This window comes from Chiloscyllium plagiosum, unplaced genomic scaffold (genome assembly GCF_037043375.1).
Source record: "Chiloscyllium plagiosum isolate Xiang-an unplaced genomic scaffold, Cpla_swu_hap1 HiC_scaffold_27, whole genome shotgun sequence".
Lineage (NCBI taxonomy): Eukaryota > Metazoa > Chordata > Chondrichthyes > Orectolobiformes > Hemiscylliidae > Chiloscyllium > Chiloscyllium plagiosum.
Window position 1 is genome coordinate 9,903,173 of NW_028270165.1, and position 23,358 is coordinate 9,926,530.

At 46.8% G+C, this 23,358-nt stretch overlaps 1 protein-coding gene and 1 pseudogene across 2 annotated transcripts in view; both read left to right on the plus strand.

The window, feature by feature from the left end:
- LOC148143063 (uncharacterized) lies at positions 1-21,733 on the plus strand (annotated as a pseudogene). The gene is made up of 5 exons (XR_015751100.1): positions 1-151; positions 3,106-10,262; positions 12,100-12,266; positions 16,819-18,101; positions 21,680-21,733. The product of XR_015751100.1 is annotated as an uncharacterized LOC148143063 (transcript).
- Positions 1-23,358, plus strand: part of LOC122548217 (uncharacterized) — a 42,216-nt gene that overhangs the window by 23 nt on the left and 18,835 nt on the right. The window lies entirely within an intron of this gene.

Sequence of the window (23,358 nt, forward strand, 5' to 3'; positions counted from 1 at the left end):
GCTCGTGTCGGGAGGAATGTGAGGAGGTGTTTCGGGTCCGGGGATCCTCCTTCAGAACAGGACCAGGTTTCAGGAACATCCCGGGGAGGTCGCCAGGCCCGAGCGCCAAGACCTGGCTCCTGCCCCCGGGGAGAGGAGACAGTGAGACAGGGTAGGATTGGGACCCGCGGGAGGAGGGAGACTGTGGAGTTTATAAACTCCTAGGGGGAGGCCTGAGGCCGTGAATAAAACCTCCCCAGGCCCACTTCACCACCGAAGGAGCTCTCGTGTTGCCCGGGTAACAGGGCGCCATCTTTGTAAGGATAAGGCGCATGTTGATTTGGGGCGGGGAGCGCGGGCGGCCATCTTGGTGAGGGCACCATCAGCTGTCATTTCCGGGAGAGAAGTCACAGTTGATGTCATTCAACTAGAATTTCCTCATTTCACTCTGAGAGACCTGGCCCTGAGCTTGGTCTGTGTGGCCTTAAAACAGGAAAAGGGAGTGGGAGAGAGAGAGAGATCGAGAATGACACGAAGGCGGACTCTGAATTTGAGGTGAATGAATCTGATCATTTGTGGAGCTGGAACAGAAACTGGGTACTTCCAAGACCGCAGTGACCAGGAGAGCATTGATGTGTTGATGTTATTTTCAGTTTGTAGACAGGAGAAAAGAGAACGCCAGGAGTGGAGGAAAGACATGATGAAGATGGATTTGAAATTCAATGCAGAAGGAGGGATAATTTCAGCCAGCATCCAGCCCATAACCCTCCGAACCCTTCCTATTCATATACCCATCCAGATGCCTTTTAAATGTTGCAATTGCACTAGCCTCCACCACTTCCTCCAGCAGCTCATTCCATACACTTACCACTCTCTGCATGAAAAAGTCGCCGCTTACATCTCCTTTAAATCTTTCCCCTCTCACCCTAAACCTATGTTCTAGAGTTATCAACTACCCCACCCCAGGGAGAAGACTTTGTCTATTTATTCTATCCGTGTACCTCATCATTTTATAAACCTTTATAAGGTCATCCCTCAGCGTCCGACTCTCCACGGAAAACCGCCAGCCTGATTAACTTCTCCCTATAGCTCAAATCCCTCAACCCTGGCATCATTCTTGTAAATCTTCTCTGAACCCTTTCAAGGTTCATACTTCCTTCTGATAGGAAGGAGACCAGAATTGCATGCAATATTCCAAAAGTGACCTAACCAATGTCCTGTACAGCTGCAACATGACCTCCCAAGTCCTGTACTCAATACTCTGACCAATGAAGGAAAGCATACCAAACACCTTCTTCACTATCCTATCTATCTGTGACTCTACTTTCAAGGAGCTATGAACCTGCACTCCAAGGTCACTTTGTTCAGCAACACTCCATAGGACCTTACCATTAAACAGTTCTGCTAAGATCAGCCCAAGATTTGCCAATTGCATGACCTCGGACCATAGTTTGGGGTGTGGGTTACCAGCACCAGGATTTGTAAACTTTTAATCCCATCAGTTTCCCCAACACCACTTCCCCACAACTTCTCATTTCCTTCAGTTCTGCTCTCATTGGACCATGTGTTCCCCAACATGGGATGCTACCTGTGTTTTGATAGAAGCAACATATGTGGTTAATTGGTCTGCCATCTCTTTGTTCCACATGAGAACTTTGCCTGTTCTCATTGTTATTGTTTTCTCTAATTTTTTTTCCACTTCACATACCCCATTTTCCCCTTTTGACAAATCCTTTTGTTGAAACCTGAACTGCTCCCAGTCTTCAGATCTGCTACTTTATTTTTAGCCAATTTGTACGCCACTCCTTTGGATCTAGTCCTATCCATCATGTCCCTTGTTAGCCGTGGCTGTGTCACCTTCTGTGTTTTATTTTTTCAGACAGGAATGGACAACGGTTGCAGTTCCTCCAGGTGCTCTTTAAATGTTTGTCATTTCTTTCAAAAATGTTCCTTCATTTGTTGTGGCCTGTTTGTGCCTCTGCTGTTGTAATTTCCTTGCTTTAGACTTAAGACCCCAGTCTCAGAATCACCTCGGTTCCTCTCCATTTTAATGGAAAGTTCTCTCACTCAGTTCTTCACTCTTCCGCAAGAGGTCTCTTACAGCTACATTGCCAATTATTCCCTTCTCATGAAGAAATTAATATTTTGGAATTAAATTGCCATTGTTCAGCAGAACCATAGCCACGTTTGGAAGGTTGTGTGCAGTTCTGGTCTCACTCGTATCAGAAGGATGTTGTGAAACTTGAAAGGGTTCAGAAAAGATTTACAAGGATGTTGCCAGGGTTGGGGGGTTTGAGTGATAGGGAGAGGCCAAGCAGACTGAGACTGTTTCCCCTTGCACGCTGGAGGCTGAAATTGATAAAATCATGAGAGGCATGGATGGGGTAAATAGTCAAGGTCTTTTCCTTGAGATGGGATACTCCAGAATGTAAGGGTAATAGGTTCAGGGTGGGCAGATGGGGTGGGGAAGGGAAGGTTTAAAAGAGACGTCAGGGGCAACTTTTTCATTCAGAGGGCGGTGTGTGTAAGGAATGAGCTGCCAGAGGCTGGTGCAATCACAACATTTAAAAGGTATCTGGATGGGTATATGAACAGGAAGGGGTTAAAGGAAATGGGCCAAGTGCTGGCAAACGGGCCTAGATTGTTTCTGGATACCTGATCGGCATGTTAACTTTCTCTCTGGTGTCGGTGTCAATACCTTGATGTCTCCTTTTCTCCCCCTTCCTGGAGATGTTAACCATTTCGTGTCTCATTGTTCGTGAAGAAGCTGCATTGCAGGTTCACCCTGAATTGACACAGTATTTGTTTCCCAAAATCAGACCTGTTCAGTCTCAGCAGTATTCCAATATTGGGAAAGATATTAACTTTCAGGTGGAGTTATTCAAAATTCAGAGAGATGTCAGTCTTGACATTTTTGCTTTTCTGCCGCTGTAAGATCCTGAATCAGCACCTTCAGGAGAATTAGTGCGGAGTGAGAACAGAGGGGGAGAGAAGAGAGAGAGTGGGATGATGCTTTCAATTTTGTGGAGTAAAAAAAGAAAAGAACATTCTGCAGAAAGTAGAGTTGCTTGTTCTGAATTTCTACCCTGCCCTGACAGTGATGATTTTTGTAATCTCTTTTTACAGATTATTTGAAGATCTGAATTTGGAAGTTTCAAAATCAACAAATGAAGGGCTTATGCTTGAAACATCGACTCTCCTGCTCCGCGGATGCTGCCTGACCTGCAGCGCTTTTCCAGCGCCGCACTTTTCGACACTGAGTGTCCAGTGTCTGCAGTCCTCACTTTGATGTCAATGTCTGACAGTCACTCAATCCATTGGGAACGCAACAACTTTCGACTGTGATTCTGTGAGAAGGAGCAAAGCTTTTTGGTTCCTGTTTCTGTATCTTTTCAGAATCAGTGGGACTGGATGAGAGACCCGACTGTTGCAGTGCACTGAGTGTGGAGCCAGAAATAGTTATACAGGCTGGAAAGAGGGATTCACAGCAGGGAAGGACTCTACACATTTTTGTGGGTAGTTTTGGCCATGGAAAAACCTGAGCGATCCCGCCCCGTAGAGAAACCATGTAAGTGTGGTGACTGTGGGAAAAGTTTCCATTTCCCGTCTGCCCTGGAGACTCATCGGCGCACTCACACCAGGGAGAGGCCGTTCCCCTGCACAGGGGCCTTCAGCTGCCCTGAGTGCGGGAGGGCCTTCAGCAATTCCTCCGACATACTGAAGCACCAGCGGGTCCACACTGGAGAGAAGCCCTTCAGCTGCCCTGAGTGTGGGAAGGGCTTTACCCATGCCTCCACCTTGCTGACCCACCGGCGGGTCCACACCGGGGAGAGGCCCTTCACCTGCCCCGAGTGCAGGAAAGCCTTCAGCAATTCATCCGACAGGCTAAAGCACCAGCGGGTCCACACTGGGGAGAGACCTTTCAGCTGTCCTGAGTGTGGGAAGGGCTTTACACAGGCCTCCACCCTGCTGGCCCACCAGCGGGTCCACACTGGGGAGTGGCCATTCACCTGCTCTCAGTGTGGGAAGGGATTCACCTGCTCTTCCCACCTGCAGAGGCACTAGCGAGTTCACATGCCATCGCAGGGGGATTGAAGGAGCAATGGCAGAGTCCCATTATCGACTGGACCCCTGGATTTGAATCCCGTCGTGGCAGATGGCGGAATTGGAATTCGGTCAGAAGTCTGGAGTTCGGAATCTAACGCTGAAACCATTTTTGGGGGCGGGGGTGTGAGATCCCCCATCTGAATCACTCATGTCCTTTTTAGGAAAGGAAACTGCCGTGTGGGAAAGGGTTCATTCAGTCGTCCCATCCTTTACCCGGGTGGCCGACATGTGACTCCAGACCCAGAGCAGTGTGGTTGACTCCCCCACCTGCGGAAATGAATAGAGAGAAACTTACTTGGATACAGGGTCTGGGTTGAAATTGCTGAGTGAGGCAATACTTCCTACGGGTTAAGGCTGTACCAAGGATCCAATTACAAAGGGACAACTTGGTGCTGACTAATAGTAAAGAAAGTGGGGGGTGGAGAGACTGTGTACTCTTTGACCTTGATCTGTTTTTAAAAAAATAAGCTACTTTTTCTACACCTTTTTGCTGGGGGAATCTGAAGCTGTAATAAAGTTGGGTCTTGATCAAGGTTACCTGAACTTACTGCCAGGCTCAGACTTTCATTGAAAGCTTTGAGCTCAAAGAGGTTTTTGTTTTAAAGCTGTTCATTTCTTTCAGCCTCCTGCACGAAGTTTCCAATGTCATGTATCAGATGGAGAAGTGAATGAGTAGCTAGTATCGTTAGAAATTGTAAATTTTTCATGAGTGCAAGCACTGCGTCATTTCATCAGCATTGTAAAGTTTACTGGCAGCACCGGGAGAGGTGGGCTGCCTTCACGAGAAATGATGTGGAGGAGCCAGAGATGGACTGGGTTGGATCAAGTTAAAAAATCACACATCAGGTTATAGTGGTTTATTTGGAACCACTAGCTTTCGGAGCGCTGCTCCTTCATCAGGAAGCTGTGAAGCAGGATCATAAGACAGAATTTATAGCAAAAGATCACAGTATAGTGCAACTGATCGGATATATTGAACAAACCTAGATTGTTGTGAAGTCTTTTGTCTTTTAGAATAGGTTGCAAGTTTTAGTTCATTAATGTGTAAATCCCAGAAAGTCTTTGAAGTCAGATTCTCGAGATGACTTAAGGTTTTATATAAATAGGTTTCATCTCAGTTCAGACAATAATGAAATGTGTGAGGTTTGAGTCTGTCTGTATCCCAATCTTGAATCAGACTGGTTCTATTTCCAAAGTAGGAATTTACAAATATTACATGTATCAACTGCCTGCAGATTGTGTGCTTTTTGATCAAAATTGAATATATCTGCAAATGCAAATTCACCCCATAGACCTGTGTGTGCATGAGAGCGCGTGTGTCTATTTGCGTGTGTGCATGCTTGAAGCGTGAGTGTGATGGAGGAGAAGCCTGTGAGAGGGTGTGAGTGTCTCAGAGAGAGCATGTGTATGAGAGAGGTGTGGATAAAAGCGAGGGGTTGCATTTTGCTAAAACAAGGAAGTGCAGGATTTGTATAGTTAATGATAGGGCCCTGGGTTGCGTTGTAGAACAGAGACATGGTGGGTTTCAGGTTCTTTGAAAGTTGCATCATTGGTAGACAGGGTGGTTAAGAGGCGTTCAGTACACTTGCCTTCATTGTTCACAGCGTTGTGTATAGGAGTTGGGACATCATGTTGGTAAGACCACTTTCAGAGTACTGAGTACAGTTCTGGTTGCCCTGTTATAGCATGTCGGAGAAATTTGCCCAATAAGTTAGAGATCACAAAGCGTGGTTCAAAGTGAAATTGACAAACACTTTATTACAAGCAATGTCACTGGAAGAGAAACTGACTAGTCTGACACAGAACTGACAGTCTGTACAGATAGATCAGAATTTCTCTTCTAGGAGCTGAGGATGAGACCAGTTTTTATAATAATGCTGTACAATAAGGCTGATTAAGAAATGGGGAATATACAATGTATCTGGAAATGGAGTAATCTAGTTACAAGGATGCTAATTGGAAAACAGTTATCGGATGAATGTCCTGTTCCTTCACACAGTGTAACATCCTGACTATCGATGGTTCCATTCCTCTTCACAGGTAGGTGTTAACTTCTCCTCTGAAGTGGTGAGGTGCTTCCATTTCTTGTTCTGGAAGCAAGTCCTTGCTGGTGCCTCTCTGTCTGACCTGCTCTTTGTGTGGCTTTGGTATTGCTGGGTTGTGAACTGCCCTTGGGGCTTTGAGATACCTGTGGTGCTCTGTCATTGTTAGTGAGGTTGAAGTGTTCTCCTTTGTCCGTGTGTGCTGTCTGGTTTGGCTTGCGAGCCTGCATGGGCATTCTGGGTGTTTTCGGTACAGTTTGGCCAATTTTGCTTTTGTGGGCCTATTGTGGGTTGGCAGAGTGGCAGATCTTTTTCCACAACTTCCCCCCCCTTTTCTTTTTGTTTTGCTTAGGGGAGGGATGAGAAGGAGCAATGTAGCCGGAGCCAGGGGGATTGTCGGGTGGGGGTCTCGGTATCAGACAGATAGCTCTCAGTGTCCGAGTCTGGTCCAGGAGAGGCTATTTTAGGGACAGGGATGTTCTCCCAGTGGATCTGTGCTAGCTGAGTGGTAAGGGGGACAGAGGGTAACAGAATTGTACGTAGGCCTGAACAGCAGAGTCGGATAGCCATGGCTAGCACTCTAAGCCCAGCAATGATAGCGATGGGCTATCAGTCCCTGCAGTCAGGCTCTGCGCGTGCCCTCTTTCACAGCGAGTAGGTAGTCCAGGGCCATCCTGTTTTGCAGAGTCACAGTACAGATGGCAACAGCCTCCACATTCAGCTGAGCGAATGCGTCTGCTGTGGAGTTTGCCACCTCCTGTACTGTGACAGTGAGTTTGTGGGCTTCTACCTGTAACTGTAAGGTTGCACAGTGGGATGACATCAGGTAGAGAGCTGCTTCAATGGCAGCAAGGGCTCGTCTGATGCGTGGCATGGGCTTTGGAAAGGGAGGGGACTGGAAGTGATAAATGAATGGTACTGCATACCCAACATTGTAGCTCCCAGTCCAGGACAACAGCAGCCGGGGTAGGCTTTGTGGCCACAGATAAAATAGGTGCCGTTGTCGGTCTGGAGATGGAGTGTCTGGGTCCCTGTCCAGCTGGTGAGGAAGGTGATATTCTGGGTGATCCTGTTGAGGACCTGTCGGTTTAAAATGCTGCCTTCTGCAGCGGATTGGCGTGCTGCGGGAGTTAGGACCAGGGAGTCAGTGCACCGGCTCCAGTCAGCCTCCCAGCCAGATGGCTGTGTGTGTTTCAAACAGATGGATCCTGCAGGTGGCCCGTGTGTGTTAGTGTCAGCAATGGTCAGGGCTGGGGGCTCATGGGAGAGGTTGTAGGCCGGGTAAAACCACCCTTTATATTTTTCCAGGTGGTAACCCGCAGACCTCCAGCGGGCTGGGCTGTTGTCCCCATATTTGGTCATTGCTGGTGGTATTTTGAGTGTGGTAACTTCAGGGGACCTGTCTGGCTCCAGGCACCATTCTGCCATGTCAGAGATATTTAAGGAGATTGAGGCTAAGGAAATGCCCCCCGTGAGAGTGGACAGGGACCTAGTGCAGACCCAGCAGCGGGTCTGATTAAATCGCTGGGCATACCCATGGGCCATTTTGAGGAAGGTGTTGGCCTGCAAATCACAGTGGGTTATGAAATGTGCTGCCCCTTGCCCCTGTTTACCAGCAAGCCACAGTGTGATGGTCAGACAGATCAGATGGTGATGGCTGCCGCGAGCAGGTGGATTCATCCTCTGTGTTTGGAGTGGTGCCTTCCTCTGTGTGGTCCCTGTTCAGAGGTTGTGGAGCCCTCTTGCAGCGGGTGGTATGTGTCCATTCGGGCCATCCTTCCGGTTTCACAGCAGTCTGGGTTGTCATCAGGATCCGGTACAGACCTTTCCACCAAGGGGAGAGAGAATCTTTTTCTAGTGATTTTATCATGACATAGTCCCCAGGTCAGAACAGATGAATGGGCACCGGTTGGGGTGTGGGCAACGCAGCCCTGACCTGGTTGTATGAGCACTAATGCTCCTGCTAAGGGCCTGGACATACCCTAGTTGGGCCTCTTGTGTCAGAAACAGGGCTGTGTGAGTGTCAGGGGTCTGGTGGCAGTGGGCATAGGCTGCCCCATAAGTACTTGAAAAGGGGTGAGCACAGCTGTTCAGTTTGGCTGTGCATGTGTAGCATAGAGGGCAAGTGGCAAGGTGTCTGACCAGGTCAGTCCTGTTTTCTGGGTGGTTTTAGTCAGTGTGGTCTTCAGGATGCCATTCATCCGCTCAACCATGTCTGAGAACGGATTGGTTGGGGATGGGGTGTCGCTGTGGTATCCCTCGTGCCTTGCTAATGCTGGTCACGAGCTAAGCCGTGAGGGAGTCCCTTTCTCCGTGGTTATGCTACTGGGAACTCCAAATCTGGGGATGACATCCTTTAGGAGGCATTTTACTACCATACATGCATCATCCTTTCTTGTGGGAAATGCTTCCACCCATTCGGAGAACATGTCTCTGATGACCTGGGTGTACTTGTAACCCTGTTTTTGGGGCATGTGTGTGAAGTCAATCTGTAAGAGGCTGAAAGGCTCCTCAGGAACTGGCAGGTACTTGGCAACTGGCTTCCCTGCATTGTTCTGCAGGCAGATGAGGCACTGTGACAGCAGGACTTGGGCAGCGGCAGTGAATCCTGGTGCATACCAGGACTGCGTTAGTGTGTATCATGCCCCTCTTGCCTGTATGGCCAATGCAGTGGGCTGCTAGGGGCAGTGTGTGTAGGTGGGCATTTGGGCAAATGATGCGGCCATCAGGGCGTATTAGCAGGTTGAGGGAAGGAGATTGTGTGGCCCCAATGCAGGCCCAACTGTCCTTTTCCTGCTGTGGAGCAGTTTCTTGGGTAGCTTGCACAGCCTCCATGGGGTCAGGGAATACTGGGGCCTGCGCTATTCTGGGAGCCTGCAGGATGTAGATGGTGGGGTGCAGTGCAACTTCCGGGCTGCTGTGTCAGCTGAGGCATTCTTGAGGGTGACCGGGTCAGTGGCAGAGGTATGGGCACGGCATTTGATAATTGCTAGGGCTGAGGGTAACAGGGCTGCTTTCAGGAGATTAGAAATCAGCGTAGCGTGTTGTAGTGGCCTCCCTGCTGACGTGATGAAGCCTCTCTGTTTCCAGAATGTGCCAAAATCATGGATGACTCCGAAGGCATATCTGGAGTCAGGATAAATGTTTGCTGTGTGTCCTTTAGCAATGACACCAGCCCTAGTGAGTGCAAACAGCTCTGCAGCTTGTGCAGATGTGCCATTTGGCAGTGCAGCTGACTCTAGAACTGTGAAAGGAGTGCAGAGGGCATATCCTGCCAGTGTGCAGTGGTCTGAGGGCCTGAAGGATGAGCCATATGTATAGAATATGAGGTCAGAGTTGTCTTGAGGTGTTTCAGAGAGGTCAGGGCATGGGGCAACAAACTGCTGGACAAGGTCTAAACAGTTGTGTTCATCCATAATAGTGGTCAGAGTGAGTGGAAGCAGGGTGGTGGGGTTCAGGGCAGGGGCACATTGTAGGGACATGATGGCTTTGGATAGTAAAGCAACCTCATAGCCAATTCTCTGGGTGGCAGTGAAATGTTGCTGCTGGAAATGGAGTAATCTAGTTACAATGATGCTAATCGGAAAACAGTTATCAGAGGAATGTCCTAATTCTCTACACAAAGCAACATTCTGACAGTATCGATGGATCAGGAGCTTCCATTCGTCTTCGCAGGTAGGTGCTAATGTCTCCTCTGAAGCGGTGAGGTGCTTCCATTGTCCTGTCCTGGGAGCAATGCTCTTGCTGGTGCCTCTCTGTCTGACCTGTTCTTTGTGTGGCTTTGGTATTGCTGTGTTGTGAAACTGCCCTCAGGGCCTTGTGATAGCTGTGGTACTCTGTCATTGTTAGTGGGTACTTGAGGTGTACAGGTATTCCCTTGTCTGCAAGTGCTGTCTAGTTTCACTTGTCAGCCTGCTTGGTCCCTGCTAAGATATTCTGGGTGTTTTGGTACAGTTTGGCCAATTTTGCTTTTGTGGGCCTATTGTGGGTTGCCAGGGTGGCGGATCTTTTCCCACATACAATTACCAGGAATACTTGGAATCCTGAGAAGGATTCAAGTGAATCCTAGAGAGATGTTGCATCCCTTGGACTATTCCCAGAAAGTGAATAAACTATCAAGACTCCAATTAATTGGTAATTTTTATTTGTTTAAAAATGTGAAAACTTAATGAAGAGTTCTTCCAGTTAATCATTGGGTATTCAAATTTCTCTTCAGAATTAAAGATCATAACAAAACTGGGTGTCATTGTGGGATGTTGAATCTGTAGGGTGTGCTTGGTAAAATTTGGATGAACAATATTTCAAAGTGAATTTTATCATGTTAAGTACTAAGACTTTCTGGAGAGGAAAGATTTGCCCTTGTGTGTTTTGCATTACGTAATCAAGGTCAGTTCAATAAAATATGCAGACAAGTTGATGCTAGAGTTGGGAGCTGTGGCAAAATATCAGAAATAATGCAGGCAGTAGCACGGCAATTAAGGTTAGAAAGTTAGCTAAAAAAATTATAAAAACAGGTTGGAAAGTTTTGTCAGCTTTTCTTAAAAAAAAGTTAACAAAAATGAGTCTGGGGATTCAGTAACGGAGGATAAAGAGATGGCACATGAATTGAAAAGAGTTTGAATCTGACTTCACTGGAGAGGATACAAGTAACACCCTGGAACTAGTTGTAAATCAGGAATTGAAAGGGAGGGAGGAACTGAAGAAAATTACAATCACCAAGGAATTAGTACTGAGTAAACTGTTGGAACTGCGATCTGATAAGTCCCGGGTATTTGAAGGAATTCATCCTAGACTCTTAAAGAGAAATTAGCGAGTGAAATAAGACCATAAGACATAGGAGTGGAAGTAAGGCCATTCAGCCCATTGAGTCCACTCTGCCATTCAATCATGGCTGATGGGCATTTCAACTCTACTTACCCGCATTCTCCCCGTAATAGTTAATGTATTGGTTTTAATTTTCCAAACCTCATTAGTTTCAGGGATGGTTTCTTTAGATTGGAAAAATCCTTTCTTCAAAAAGGGAGACCGAGAACAGGAAACTGCAGACCATTTAACTTAACATATGTAATGGGGAAAATGTTCAAAGCTATTATAAAAGATATTATGACAGGGCACTTGTATAAGTTCAAGGTAATCAGGCAGCGTGAATGTGTTTTTGTCAATGGGAAATAATGTTGTAATAATTTTTTGAAGAACGGCCTCTCCGTACTGCAACTGAGCTGATGAATCTCCAGTGCCCACAGGGAATGGAATCCCTTCCCTCAGTCCCCACATTTCCACAACTTCTCCGCAGTTCTGGTGACTTTTTGGCTCTGTGTTTCCGATGAACAATTGAAAGTGTGATCACACTCAGGAAACGTGTACAGTCACTCCCTCCTGCGAATAGTGTAATGTTTCTTCAGTCTGTGTAACTGGTTAAAGCGCTGCCCATAGTCAGCACACGGGGAGACTCTCTCAACAAGGGTAAAAGACGTACAAAGGTTGAGCAGCGAGACAAAATGCAAAAGCAATAAAATGTCGAACCACGGGGAAAACGTATTGTGGCTCGACCCCTTTTTTTCCTATTGGCATTTGGACACTTAAAATCTGTCAGGAACACCAGCATCCGATAGAGCATACAGCGCATGTTTGCCGGTGTCAGCAAGCCATGCGCATGCTCGCCGGGTGTCAGCAAAAACACTGGGTATGATCATCGCAGTCCGCACAAAAAGGCGCGCGATCTTCTTTTGATTGACCAATAGGAAGTACAGGAGGACCGGAAAGAGTCTAGTCCTCCTGCCAATCAGAGCCACCCCATTGTCTGAATGCGGAAGTTGGACTCTGAGTTTCTGAAGCTGCTGCTACTGCTCCTGTTTCTCTGAATGAAGATTGAGCTTCACCCCAGACTGCAATCTCCTTCCTCTGTCCAACATCTGTGAGTACGGCACTCTCTTCTCTCACCACCTTTTCCATTTCTTTTTTTTTCATTCAGGGCTTCAGTTGTTGACTTGCAGCAACTGAAAGGAAAGGCAGTGAATCGGGGTGGACAGACTCTAGAAACGTTGCTCCACGTCTGTGTCGCAATTGGCAAAATAGACATGCAGGAGGCTGGAAGAACAAGCCAGGTCGCATCAGGAGGTGGAGAAGTCAATGTTTCAGGTGTAACCCTTCTTCAGGATTGGGGATAGGTGCAGATAAAGAGTGTCCTTGGGGCAGGGTGGTGAATTGGGGATAGGTGAAAGGTCTGACCTGGTTGGTGAATGGGAGGAATAAATCTGGTTCATGAGTGATGAGGGGGAGGAGCTGAGAAGGGAGTCGTTTGGGAGGAGGGGGAGGGGGGAGGGAGAATGGGAAGTGAGGTTATTTGAGACTGGAGAACTCAATGTTGAGTCCTCTAGGCTATAGGCTGCCCAGGCGGAAGATGAGGTGTTGTTCCTCCAATTTGCTGTTTGGTTCATTGTGGTAATGGAGAAGGCCGAAGATAATCTTTTCAGAAAGGGAGGGGGAAGGGGAATTAAAGTGGGTAGTGACTGGGAGGTCCAGTCAACCTATGTGGACCTGCCTGCGATGCTCAGCAAACCGTTCCCAAGTTTATGCTCAGTCTCCCCAATGTAGAGAAGACCACAATTGGAAAACATGAGAAAAAGAGTACAACAATGTGAAGTTGTGAAAAAGAGCAGAAAGGAAGTGTATTATTTAAATGGTGATATACTGAGATGTGGAGAAAGTGAGATCTGCAGATACTGGTGATTAGAGTCAGTAAGTGTGGCGCTGGAAAAGCACAGCAGGTCAGACAGCATCTGAGGGGCAGGACAGTCGATGTTTCAGGCACAAGGGAATAGGGGATGATATGTGGATGGAGAAAGGGGGCTCAGTGTCTTTCTACACCAGTCACTGCCAGTTGTCAGACAGGTGCAGCAAGCAATCAGCAAGGCAAGTGGTATATTAGCAAGAGGAATTGTGTTCAGAATTGTGGATGCCTTCCTGCAGTTAGGGGTCATTGAATATATTCAAGGCTGAGTTCATCTGAGTTTTGAGCAACAATAAAGTGGATGTTTATGGGAGAAAGCAAGAAAATGTTTTTAAGACAAGTACAGAACAGTTACAGTCATACAGCAAAAAAAACAGACCATTCAGTCCAACTAGACCACGTTGAATATATTCACAAACTAATCTAGTCCCACCTACCTGTGTTTGGCCCATATCCCTCCGAACCTTTCCTATTCATGTAATTAACCAAATGTCTTTTGAAAGTAACATCACTTCCTCTGGACATTCATTCCACACGTGAACTACTGTATTTAAAAAAAAAAGCTGCCTCAAGTCTTTTCAACCCCCACCTGAGGGAAATGACACCTGCCATTCACCTCATGTATACTTCTCATGATTTTATAAACCTCTATAAGGTCACTTCTCAACCTCCTGTGCTCCAGTGAAGAAAGTCCCAGCCTATCCACCGAGATGTAGGAAGATTCATATCCAGTTATGGTCTGTTCAATGCTGGTTCAGGCTCCAAAGACCAAATGACCAACTCCTGCTCCCAATTCTCACGCTCTGTGTCCAAAGTTAAAAATCAAAAACACAGGATTATGGTCCAACAGGTTTATTTGGAAGCACTAGCTTTCAGATTGCTGCTCCTTCATCGGGTGGTTGTGAAGAATACCATTGTAAGACACTGAATTTATAGCAAAAGTTTACAGTGGGATGTAACTGAAATTATATATTGAAAAAGACCTGGATTGTTGTTAAGTCTCTCCTCTTTTAGAATAACCATGTTGGTTTTAGTTCTTTCATATGTAAATAGCAAAACCTTTTTTAAAAGTTACATTCCCAATTGGTATCATGTTGTCCCAGATAACGTATTGAAGGTGTGAGTTTCCCTGTGTGAGGCTGTCTGTACCACAACGGTTAGACTGATTCTAATCTTAAAAAATGGATTAACAGAATCTTACTTGGATTCATACAGTTTGTGTCCAGGACAGCAAGAGACCATCAGATATAGGAACAGCAATTAGGCCATTCAGCCCATTGGGTTTGCTCATACCATTCAATTGTGGCTGTTAAGTTTCTTATCCGCGTTCTCCTGCTTTTTCCCCGTAACCCTCGATCCCCTTGATACTCAAGAACCTATCTATCTCAGTCTTACATATCCTCAGTGACCTGGCCTCCACAGCCTTCTGTGGCAGTTAATTCCATAGATTCATTACTCTCTGGCTGAAGACGTTTCTCCTTACCTCCAATGTAAAGGGTCTTCCCTTTACTCTAAGACTGTGCCTCGAGCCCGAGTCTCTCCTCCCAATGGAAAGATCTTCCCAACGTCCACTCTGTCCAGGCCGTTCAGTATTCTGAATGTTTCAATTAAATCTCCCCTGAGTGTGGGCCTGTTAAACAGCATGAACCAGACCCTTCAGGATGAGATACAGCAGGGATTAGGTTCTACAAAGTGAGAAGGGAGGGACAGTGTGTGGGATGGAGATTTTCAGCTTCTCGAGAATCAGAGGAAGCAGAATTCACTATAAATTAGAATTGATCGGATGGACCAATGGGCCAAGGAGTGGCAGATGGAGTTTAATTTAGAGAAATGAGGTTTTGCATTTTGGTCAAGCAATCCAGGCAGGACTGGCACAGTGAAGGGGAGTGTTGCTGAACAAAGAGACCTTGGAGTGCAGGGTCATAGCTCCTTGAAAGTGGAGTCGCAGGTAGACAGGATAGTGAAGAATGTGTTTGGTATGCTTTCCTTTATTGGTCAGCATATTGAGTATAGGCATTGGGAGATCATGTTGTGGCTGTACATTGGTAAGGTGACTTTTGGAATAGTGCGTCCAGTTCTGGTCTCCCTGCTTTCGGAAAGAACTTGTGAAACTTTGAGAGGGGTCGGAAAAGATTTGCGAGGATGTTGCTAGACTTGGAGGGTTTGGACCACAGGGAAAGGCTGAGTAGATCCAGGATATTTTCGCTGGAGCATCGGAGGCTGAGGGGCAGCCTTATAGAGGTTTATAACGAGCATGGATAGGGTGAATATCCAAGGTCTTTTCCCCAAGGTAGGAGAGTCCAAAACTAGAGGGCATATGTTTGAGGTGAGAGGGGAATGATTTAAAAGGGCCGTGAGGGGCAACTTTTTCACGCAGAGGGTTGTGGATGTATGGAACGAGCTGCCAGAGGAAGTGGTGAGGCTGGTACAATTATCTTTTAAATGCATCTGGCTGGGTACATGAATAGGAATGGTATAGAACCATAAGAGCCACATGCTGGCAAATGGGACCAGATTAATTTTGGATATCTGTTTGGCACAGACGAGTTTGACCAAAGGGTCTGTTTCCGTGCTGTATGACTAATTGGCTTCGGTGAAAGCAGGAGTCTGGTTGTGAAGACTGGACTTTCAGAGCAACTTTCAAAGATTTTTTGCCCTTACTGGGAGCAGAAGAAATTACAATGAAATATTTGATTTGTGAGAGAGCAACTGAGTGAGTGTGGACATTTGGGATTTTGGTGGAAAGTGGGAATTCATTGCCCTGTGGGGATCAAACCCTCCCTATCCAGTCATTTCAGCTGGTGGATGAGACTCGGCAGTTCATGCAGGCAGTCAATCCAGATAATATTTTATAAATTCCGGCTTTGAAAATAAAACCAGTCTGACTCACGACTGAGATACAGGCAAACTCTGACCTCATACCTTTAATGCATTGTCTGAGCTGAGCTGCCACCTTTTGTTGTAAAGCCTTATGTTATCTTGAGAGGGTGCCTTACAGGAAGTTCTGGGATTTACATATTAATGATACCTGCAATCCATTCTAAAAGATGAAAGACTTAACAATCCAGATTTGACCGATATATCATTTCAGTGGCAGGCCACAAATGTCTTTCCATAAATTCTGTGCCTTATGGTCTTATTCTCCACAACCACCTGATGAAGGAGCAGTGCTCTGAACGGGTCCTTCCAAATAAACCTGTTGGACTATAACCCGGGTTTGTGTGATTTTTAACCTTTACCCAGGTTAGGGTGGATTGACCATGCTAAATTATGCATAGTGCCCAGGGATGTGCAGGTGAGGGTGGATTGCACATGTTAAAGTACCCATCATGCCCAAGGAGGTGCAGGTTTGTGTGGGTTAGCCATGCTAACTTACACATAGTGTCCAGGGATGTGCAACGTAGGGTGGATTGGCCAAGGGGTATGGGCCAAGTGCTGGCAAAGGGGACTAAATTGATTTACAATATCTGGTCAGCATCGTCGAATTGGACCAAAAGGTCTGTTACTGTGCGGTATATCTTAATGACTCTGGCTTTCTGCTAACGTTTGCCACGTCTCTTCTGTTCAGTTTCTCTCTGGTGTCTGTGTTAATACCTTGACGTGTCTGGTTATTCCTCAAGCTGCATTCCCGATTCATCCTGAATTGACACATTTTGTTTTGCTTCCCAACATCAGACCTGCTCACTCTCGGCAGTATCCCAATGTTGTGAAAGATGTTAACTTTCAGGTGGAGTTATCCAATATGTAAATCTTGACGTTTTTGCTGTTCTGATCCTGAATCAGCACCTTCAGGAGAATTACTTAGAGCGGAGTGAGAACAGAGAGGGGGAGAGGGAGAGAAGGATGTTGCTTTCAATTTTGTGGAATAACAAAAAAGAATGCTCCACAGAAAGTAGAATAGCTTGTTCTGAATTTCTACCCTGCACTGACAGTGATGACTTTTGTAATCTCTTTTTCCAGAGTATTTGAAGATCTGAAGACAAAAGTTTCAAAATGAACAGATGAAGGCCTTATGCCCGAAATGTTGACTCTCCTGCTCCTTGGATGCTGCCTGACCTGCTGTGCTTTTCCAGCGCCGCACTTTTCAACACTGACTCTCCCCCATCTGCGGTCCTCGCTTTCACGTCAATATCTGACAGTCACTCAATCGACTGGGACAGCCACGATTTTTGATTACAATTCTGTGTGAAGGAGCAAAGCTTTTTAGTTCCTATTTCAGTACATTTTCATTATCAGTGGGACTGGATGAGAGACCCTACTGTTGCTGCGTACTAGAGTGGAGCCTGAAACAGTTATACGCCCTGGAAAGAGGAACTCACAGCAGTGAGGGGCAGTACATGCGTTTGCTTGTGGCTGAACCTTTGGACATGGAGAAACCGTGGAAGTGTGGTAACTGTGGGAAAGGCTTCCGTACTCCGTCTGACCTGGAGATTCATCGGCGCATCCACACCGGGGAGAGGCCGTTCTCCTGTCCCAAGTGCGGGAAGGGCTTTACCCAGGTCTCTACCCTGCTTCGGCACCAGCGGATCCACACGGGGGAGAGGCCTTTCAGCTGTCCTGAGTGTGGGAAGGCCTTCAGCGATTCATCCTCCCTACTGACCCACCGGCGAGTCCATACGGGGGAGAGGCCCTTCAGCTGTCCCGAGTGTGGGAAGGCCTTCAGCGATTCCTCCACCCTGCTGAGGCACCAGCGGGTCCACACGGGGGAGACCCCCCTTCAGCTGCCCCGAGTGCGGGAAGGCCTTCAGCCGTTCCTCCAATTTGTTGACCCACCAGCAGGTCCACACAGGGGAGAGGCCTTTCAGCTGTCCTGATTGCGGGAAGGCCTTCAGCTATTCCTACTCCCTGCTGAGGCACCAGCGGGTCCACACGGGGGAGAAGCCCTTCAAATGTTCCGAGTGTGGGAAGGCCTTCAGCGATTCCTCCTCCCTGCTGACCCACCAGCGAGTCCATACGGGGGAAAGGCCCTTCTGCTGTCCCGAGTGCGGGAAGGCCTTCAGCGATTCCTCCTCCCTGCTGACCCACCGGCGAGTCCACACAGGGGAGAGGCCCTTCAGCTGCCCTGAGTGTGGGAAGGCTTTCACCCGCTCCTCCCACCTCCGGAGCCACCAGCGACTTCACGTGCCATCGCAGGGGGACTGACAAAGCGACTGCCGAGTGCCGTTATCGACTGGACTATTAACCCAGTTCTGGGATCTGTTGGGTTTGAATACCACTGCGGCAGATGGCGGAATTGGAATACGGTCAGAATCTAACGATGAAACCATTTTCTGTGGGTGGGGGGGAAGGGGAGAGAAAACCCCAATCTGATTCACGCCCTTTTTAGGGAAGGGCACTGCTGTTGTGGGAAAGGATAAACTCAGTCGTCCCAGCTGCATCCTTTATCTGGTTTGGCCTACACGTGACTCCAGACCCACAGCAGTCTGTTTCACTCCACACTGCCCCCGTTCCCGGCCCCACGGGTTAAGGCTGTACCAAGGATCCAATTAAAAAGGGACAACTCTGTGCTGACCGATAGTAAAGAAAGTGAGGTGGGGTGGGGGGGCGGGGGAGTGTGTGCGCTTTGACCTTGAGCTATTTAAAAAGCAGCTACTTTCTCTACATCTTTTTGCTGGGGGGGGGGATCTGAAGCTGTAACAAAGTTGGGTCACAATAAAGATTACCTGAACTTACTGCTGGCCTCAGACTCTCATTGAAAGCTTTGAGCTCCAGATGGTTTTTTGTTTTAAAGCTGCTCATTTCTTCCAGCCTCCTGCACTAAGTTTCTAATGTCGTGTATCAGATGGAGCAGTGAATGAGTAGCTAGTATCGTTAGAAATTGTAAATGTTTAAGGAGTCCAGGTACTGCATCGTTTCATCAACATTGTAAAGGTTACTGGCTGCACTGGGAGGTGTGGGCTGTGTTCACTCGAAACTCTTGTCTTTAAAATTGAGAATAGCTAAAATGATATATTCAGAAACATCATTGAAGTCTAAACGCATTTCAATTTTTTAAGAGCTGCTAAATCTTTCTGAAACTTGCACTGAAATATGTGCAGTTAGGCCACAGCTCAGGACAGGCTGTAAGGGGTGAATGACCTATTCCTCATTTTGTGAAATTGGTTTCAACTATGTAGACATAGTCATAGAGTTGTAGAGCCTGAAACAAACCCTTCAGTCCATATCTTAAATGAATCTAGTGACCCATTTGCCAGCATTTGGCCTATGTTCATCTGTACCCCTCCTATTCATATCCCCATCCAGATGCCTTTTAAATGTTGTAATTGTACCAGCCTCCACCACTTCTGGCAGTTCATTCCATACACGCACCACCCTCTGTGTGAAAATGTTGCCCCTCAGATCCCTTTCCCCACTCACCTTCAACCTATGCCCCTTTAGTACTGGACTTCCCTACCTGGGGAAAGACCTTGGGTATTCACCCTATCCATGCCCCTTACAAATGTCTATAATTTTAAGGAGGAAAAAATGAGGACTGCAGATGCTAGACATCATTTTCCACCCCCCACCACTTTATCCCAGTCCCGTGCCTTCAACTCAGCACGCCATCTTGACCTGTCCATCAACTTTTCAATCTATCAGCTCCACCCACTTCTCCAACCGATCCATCGCCAAACCGTTACTACCTGATGCCTGGAGGAGGAACACCTCATCCTCTGCCTTGCGACCCTGCAACCACACAGGACAAATGTGGATTTCAACAGTTTCCTCACCTCCCCCACTTTATCCCAGTCCCAAGCCTCCAACTTGGCGCTGCCCCTTCTGACCTGTCCATCATTTTTTCCTATCTATCTGCACCATAACCCCCTCCGAACTATCATCTTGCCACCCCAACCCCCACCTCACACACACACACACACACACACACACACACACACACACACACACACACACCTACCTTCATCTACCTATGGCATTCTCAGCTACCTTGTCCCCCTCCCCCACCCTCTTCCCATTTATCTCTCAGCACCCCCGGCCCACAAGCCTCGTTCCTGATGAAGGGCTTATGCCCAAAACATCAATTCTCCTGCTCCTTGGCTGCTGCCTGACCTGCTATGGTTTTCCAGCACCACACTCCCGGCATAATTTTAAGGTAATTGGAGGAAGGTTTCAGGGAGATGTCAGAGTAGGTTCTCTACTCGGATAGTGGTGGCTGTGTGAAATGCGCTGTCAACAGTGGGAGTAGAGTCAGATACATTAGGGACATTTAATCGACTCTTGGATAGGTACATGAAAGTTAGTACAATAAATGGTATGTAGGTCAGTCTGATCTTAGAGTAGGATAAAGGGCCGGTACTGCATCGAGTGCCGAAGGGCCTGTACTGTGCTATGTACCTAAGTAGAGTTAAAAGTTTTGTTTTATCAGCAGTACAGTCAGATCCGAGCAAACCAAGGACATGCAGGTCATACTGCGCTTAGATAGAGTGATACAGGGTTACAGCTGCACAAGAGGTGCGCAGAAGCAACATTAGATTTCAAATTGGAGAGCACCATTCAGCAGTCTAATAATAGCAGGGAAGAAGCTATTCTTGAACCTGTTGGTACATGTGTTCAAGCTTCTGTATCTTCTGCCTGACAGAAGATGATGCAGGAGATCATTCCCGGGGTGGGAGGGGTCTTTGAGGTTGGTAGCCTTTCCACGACAACGAGAAGTGTAGATGAATTACAGGACTGCGAGGTTGGCTTCCGTGATGGAATGTGCTGTGCACACCACCTTCTGTAATTTCTTCCGGTCCTGGGCAGAGCAGTTGCCGTAGCAGGACGTGATGCACCCAGATTCAATGCTTTCTGTGGTGCATCTGTAAATGTTGGTGAGTGTCATTATGGACATGCCGAATTTCTTGAGCATCCTGAGGAAGAAAAGGCGTAGTTGTGCCTTCTTGACCGTTGCATGGGTACGTTTAGATATTTAGCCACTCCTTTCTCACTATTACTAACTCCTTTACTTGATGCAGTCAGTCAGTTTCATACCTTGTGCTAAATATTATGAAGGGCAAAGGTAGTGTACATACATAATATGAAATCTTTAAACTTGAATTCATTTTAAAGAGCAGAACAACGTATTTATGGTAAAAATGGGTAAACTTAACAGGTTTTATGAAGGGTGAGAGTGGGAAGTATGTGGAGGTGCATGTTAAAACAGGACAGTGTCTGCATGGCTTTGACAACAGGAGGTCATGTCTGACAAATCTATTAGGATTCTTTGTGCAGGTAGTGAGTAAGTTAGACAAAGGGAGAGCCAGTGGACGTGAGCGATTTGGATTTCCAGAAGGCCTTTGACAAGGTGCCGTGCAGGAGGCTGCTAAGTAAGATAAGAGTCCCTGATGTAGGAGCAAGGTACTGGCACGGATAGAGGATTGGCTGACTGGCAGAAGGCAGAGAGTTGGCATAAAGGGGTCTTTGGAGTTCCAAAGGGGTCCATGCTGAGAATGCTTGGACAGCCCAGGAGAATGGTCAGAGAAGGGGCAGGTGGAATACAATGTGGTAAAGTCTGAGGTTATACACTTTGGTGGGAAGACCAGAAACAGAGACTGTTCTCAAAATGGGAAAGGCTTCGGAAATGTGAAACAGAAAGGGATTGGGGAATCCCAGCTCGGGGAGGATTGTACCATTCATTCGGGATGGTGTGGAAAGGATCGTACCATTGAGATTTGGGAGGATTGTACCCTTAATGGCTGTGGGGGAGTAAAGGATTATACCATTCAGAGGGGAACGATTGGATCATTCAAAGGTGGAGGGTTGTGGAGGAGAGGATTGTACCATTCACATCATTGGGTGTGGATTGTACCATTCACAGAGAGAATTATTTATTTTTATTTTTCAGAATTTCCAGGATACAGGACATATGCCAATTTTCCCCACCAGAAATCGACTGAAACTGGGTGCACTAAAAAAATCCAGCAGGAAGATTATCAGTAAAAAAGGTCTAGTTTCAGTCATAGCAGTTAAAGACTTATAGAGTCACATGCACAGAAACAGACACTTCATTCAACTCATCCATGCCGACTAGATGTTCCAATCTGGCCCAGTTCCAAGTTCCAGCATTTGCTCCATATTCCTCTAAATATGAACTATTCATCTAGACACCTTTTTAAATGTTGTAATTGTACCCACCACTACCTCTGGCTGCTCATTCCATAACACTCTACCTTCTGCATGAAAACGTTGCCCCTTAGTTCCTTTTTAAACCTTTCTGCCTCTCATCTTAAGCTTATACCTTCTAGTTTTGGACTCCTCCATCTTGGGGGAAAAGACCTTGGCTCTTCGCCCTATCCATGATTTTCATGATTTTATAAAACTTCTAAGGTCACCCCTCAGCCGCCTCCACTCCAGGGAGAACAGCCTCAGCCTAGTCAACTTCTCCCTATAGCTCAAATCCTCCAACCCTGGGAACATCCTTGTCAATCTTTTCTGAACCCTTTCAAGTTTCACAACATCCTTCCAAGAGGAAGGATGCTGGAATTGTACACTTATTCCAAAAGGGGCCTAAACATTCTCCTGTACAGCCACAACATGACCTCTCAAATCCTATACTCAATACTCTGAACAATAAAGGAACGTATACCAAACACCACCTTCACTATCCTATCTATCTGCAACTCCACTTTCAAGGAACTGTGAACTTGCACTCCAAAGTCTCTTTGTTCAACAACACTCCCTAGAACCTTCCCATTAAGTGTAGATGTGCTGCTCTGATTTGTTTTTCCAAAATGCAGCACCTCGCATTCATCTAAATTAAACTCCATCTGCCACTCTTCAGCCCATTGGCACATCTGATCAAGATCCCATTGTAATCTGAGGTAACATTCCTCATTGTTCACTACACCTCCAATTTTGGTGTCATCAGTAAACCTACTAACTATACATCTATGTTCACATCCAAGTCATTTGCATAAAAAACACAGAAAGGAGTGGACCTAGCACCGATCCTTGTGGCACTTCAGTGGTCACAAGCCTCCAGTCTGAAAAGCAACTCTCCACCACCACCTTCTACCTTTGAGCCAGTTCTGTATACAAAGGGCTAGTTCTCTCTGTATTCCATAAGATCTAACCTTGCTAACCAGTCTCCCTTGGGGAACCTTGTCAAACACCTTGCTGAAGTCCATATAGATCGTGTTCATTGCTCTGCCCTCATCAATCTTCTTTGTTACTTCTTCAAAACACTCAATCAAATTTGTGAGACCTGATTTCCATGCACAAAGCCATGCCGACAATCCCTAATCAGTCCTTGCTTTTTCAATTATGTATAAACCCTGTCTCTCAGGTTTCACTCCGACAACCTGCCCACCACCGATTTCAGGTTCTCTGGCTTTTCCTTATCACCTTTCTTAAATAGTGGTACCACGTTAACCAACCTCCAGTTTTCTGGCATCTCTCCTGTGACTATCAATGATACAAATATCTCAGCAAGGGGCCCAACAATCACTTCCCGTAGCCTCCCACAGAGTTCTCTGGTACACCTGATCAGGTCCTGGAGATTTATCCACCTTCGTATTTCAAGAC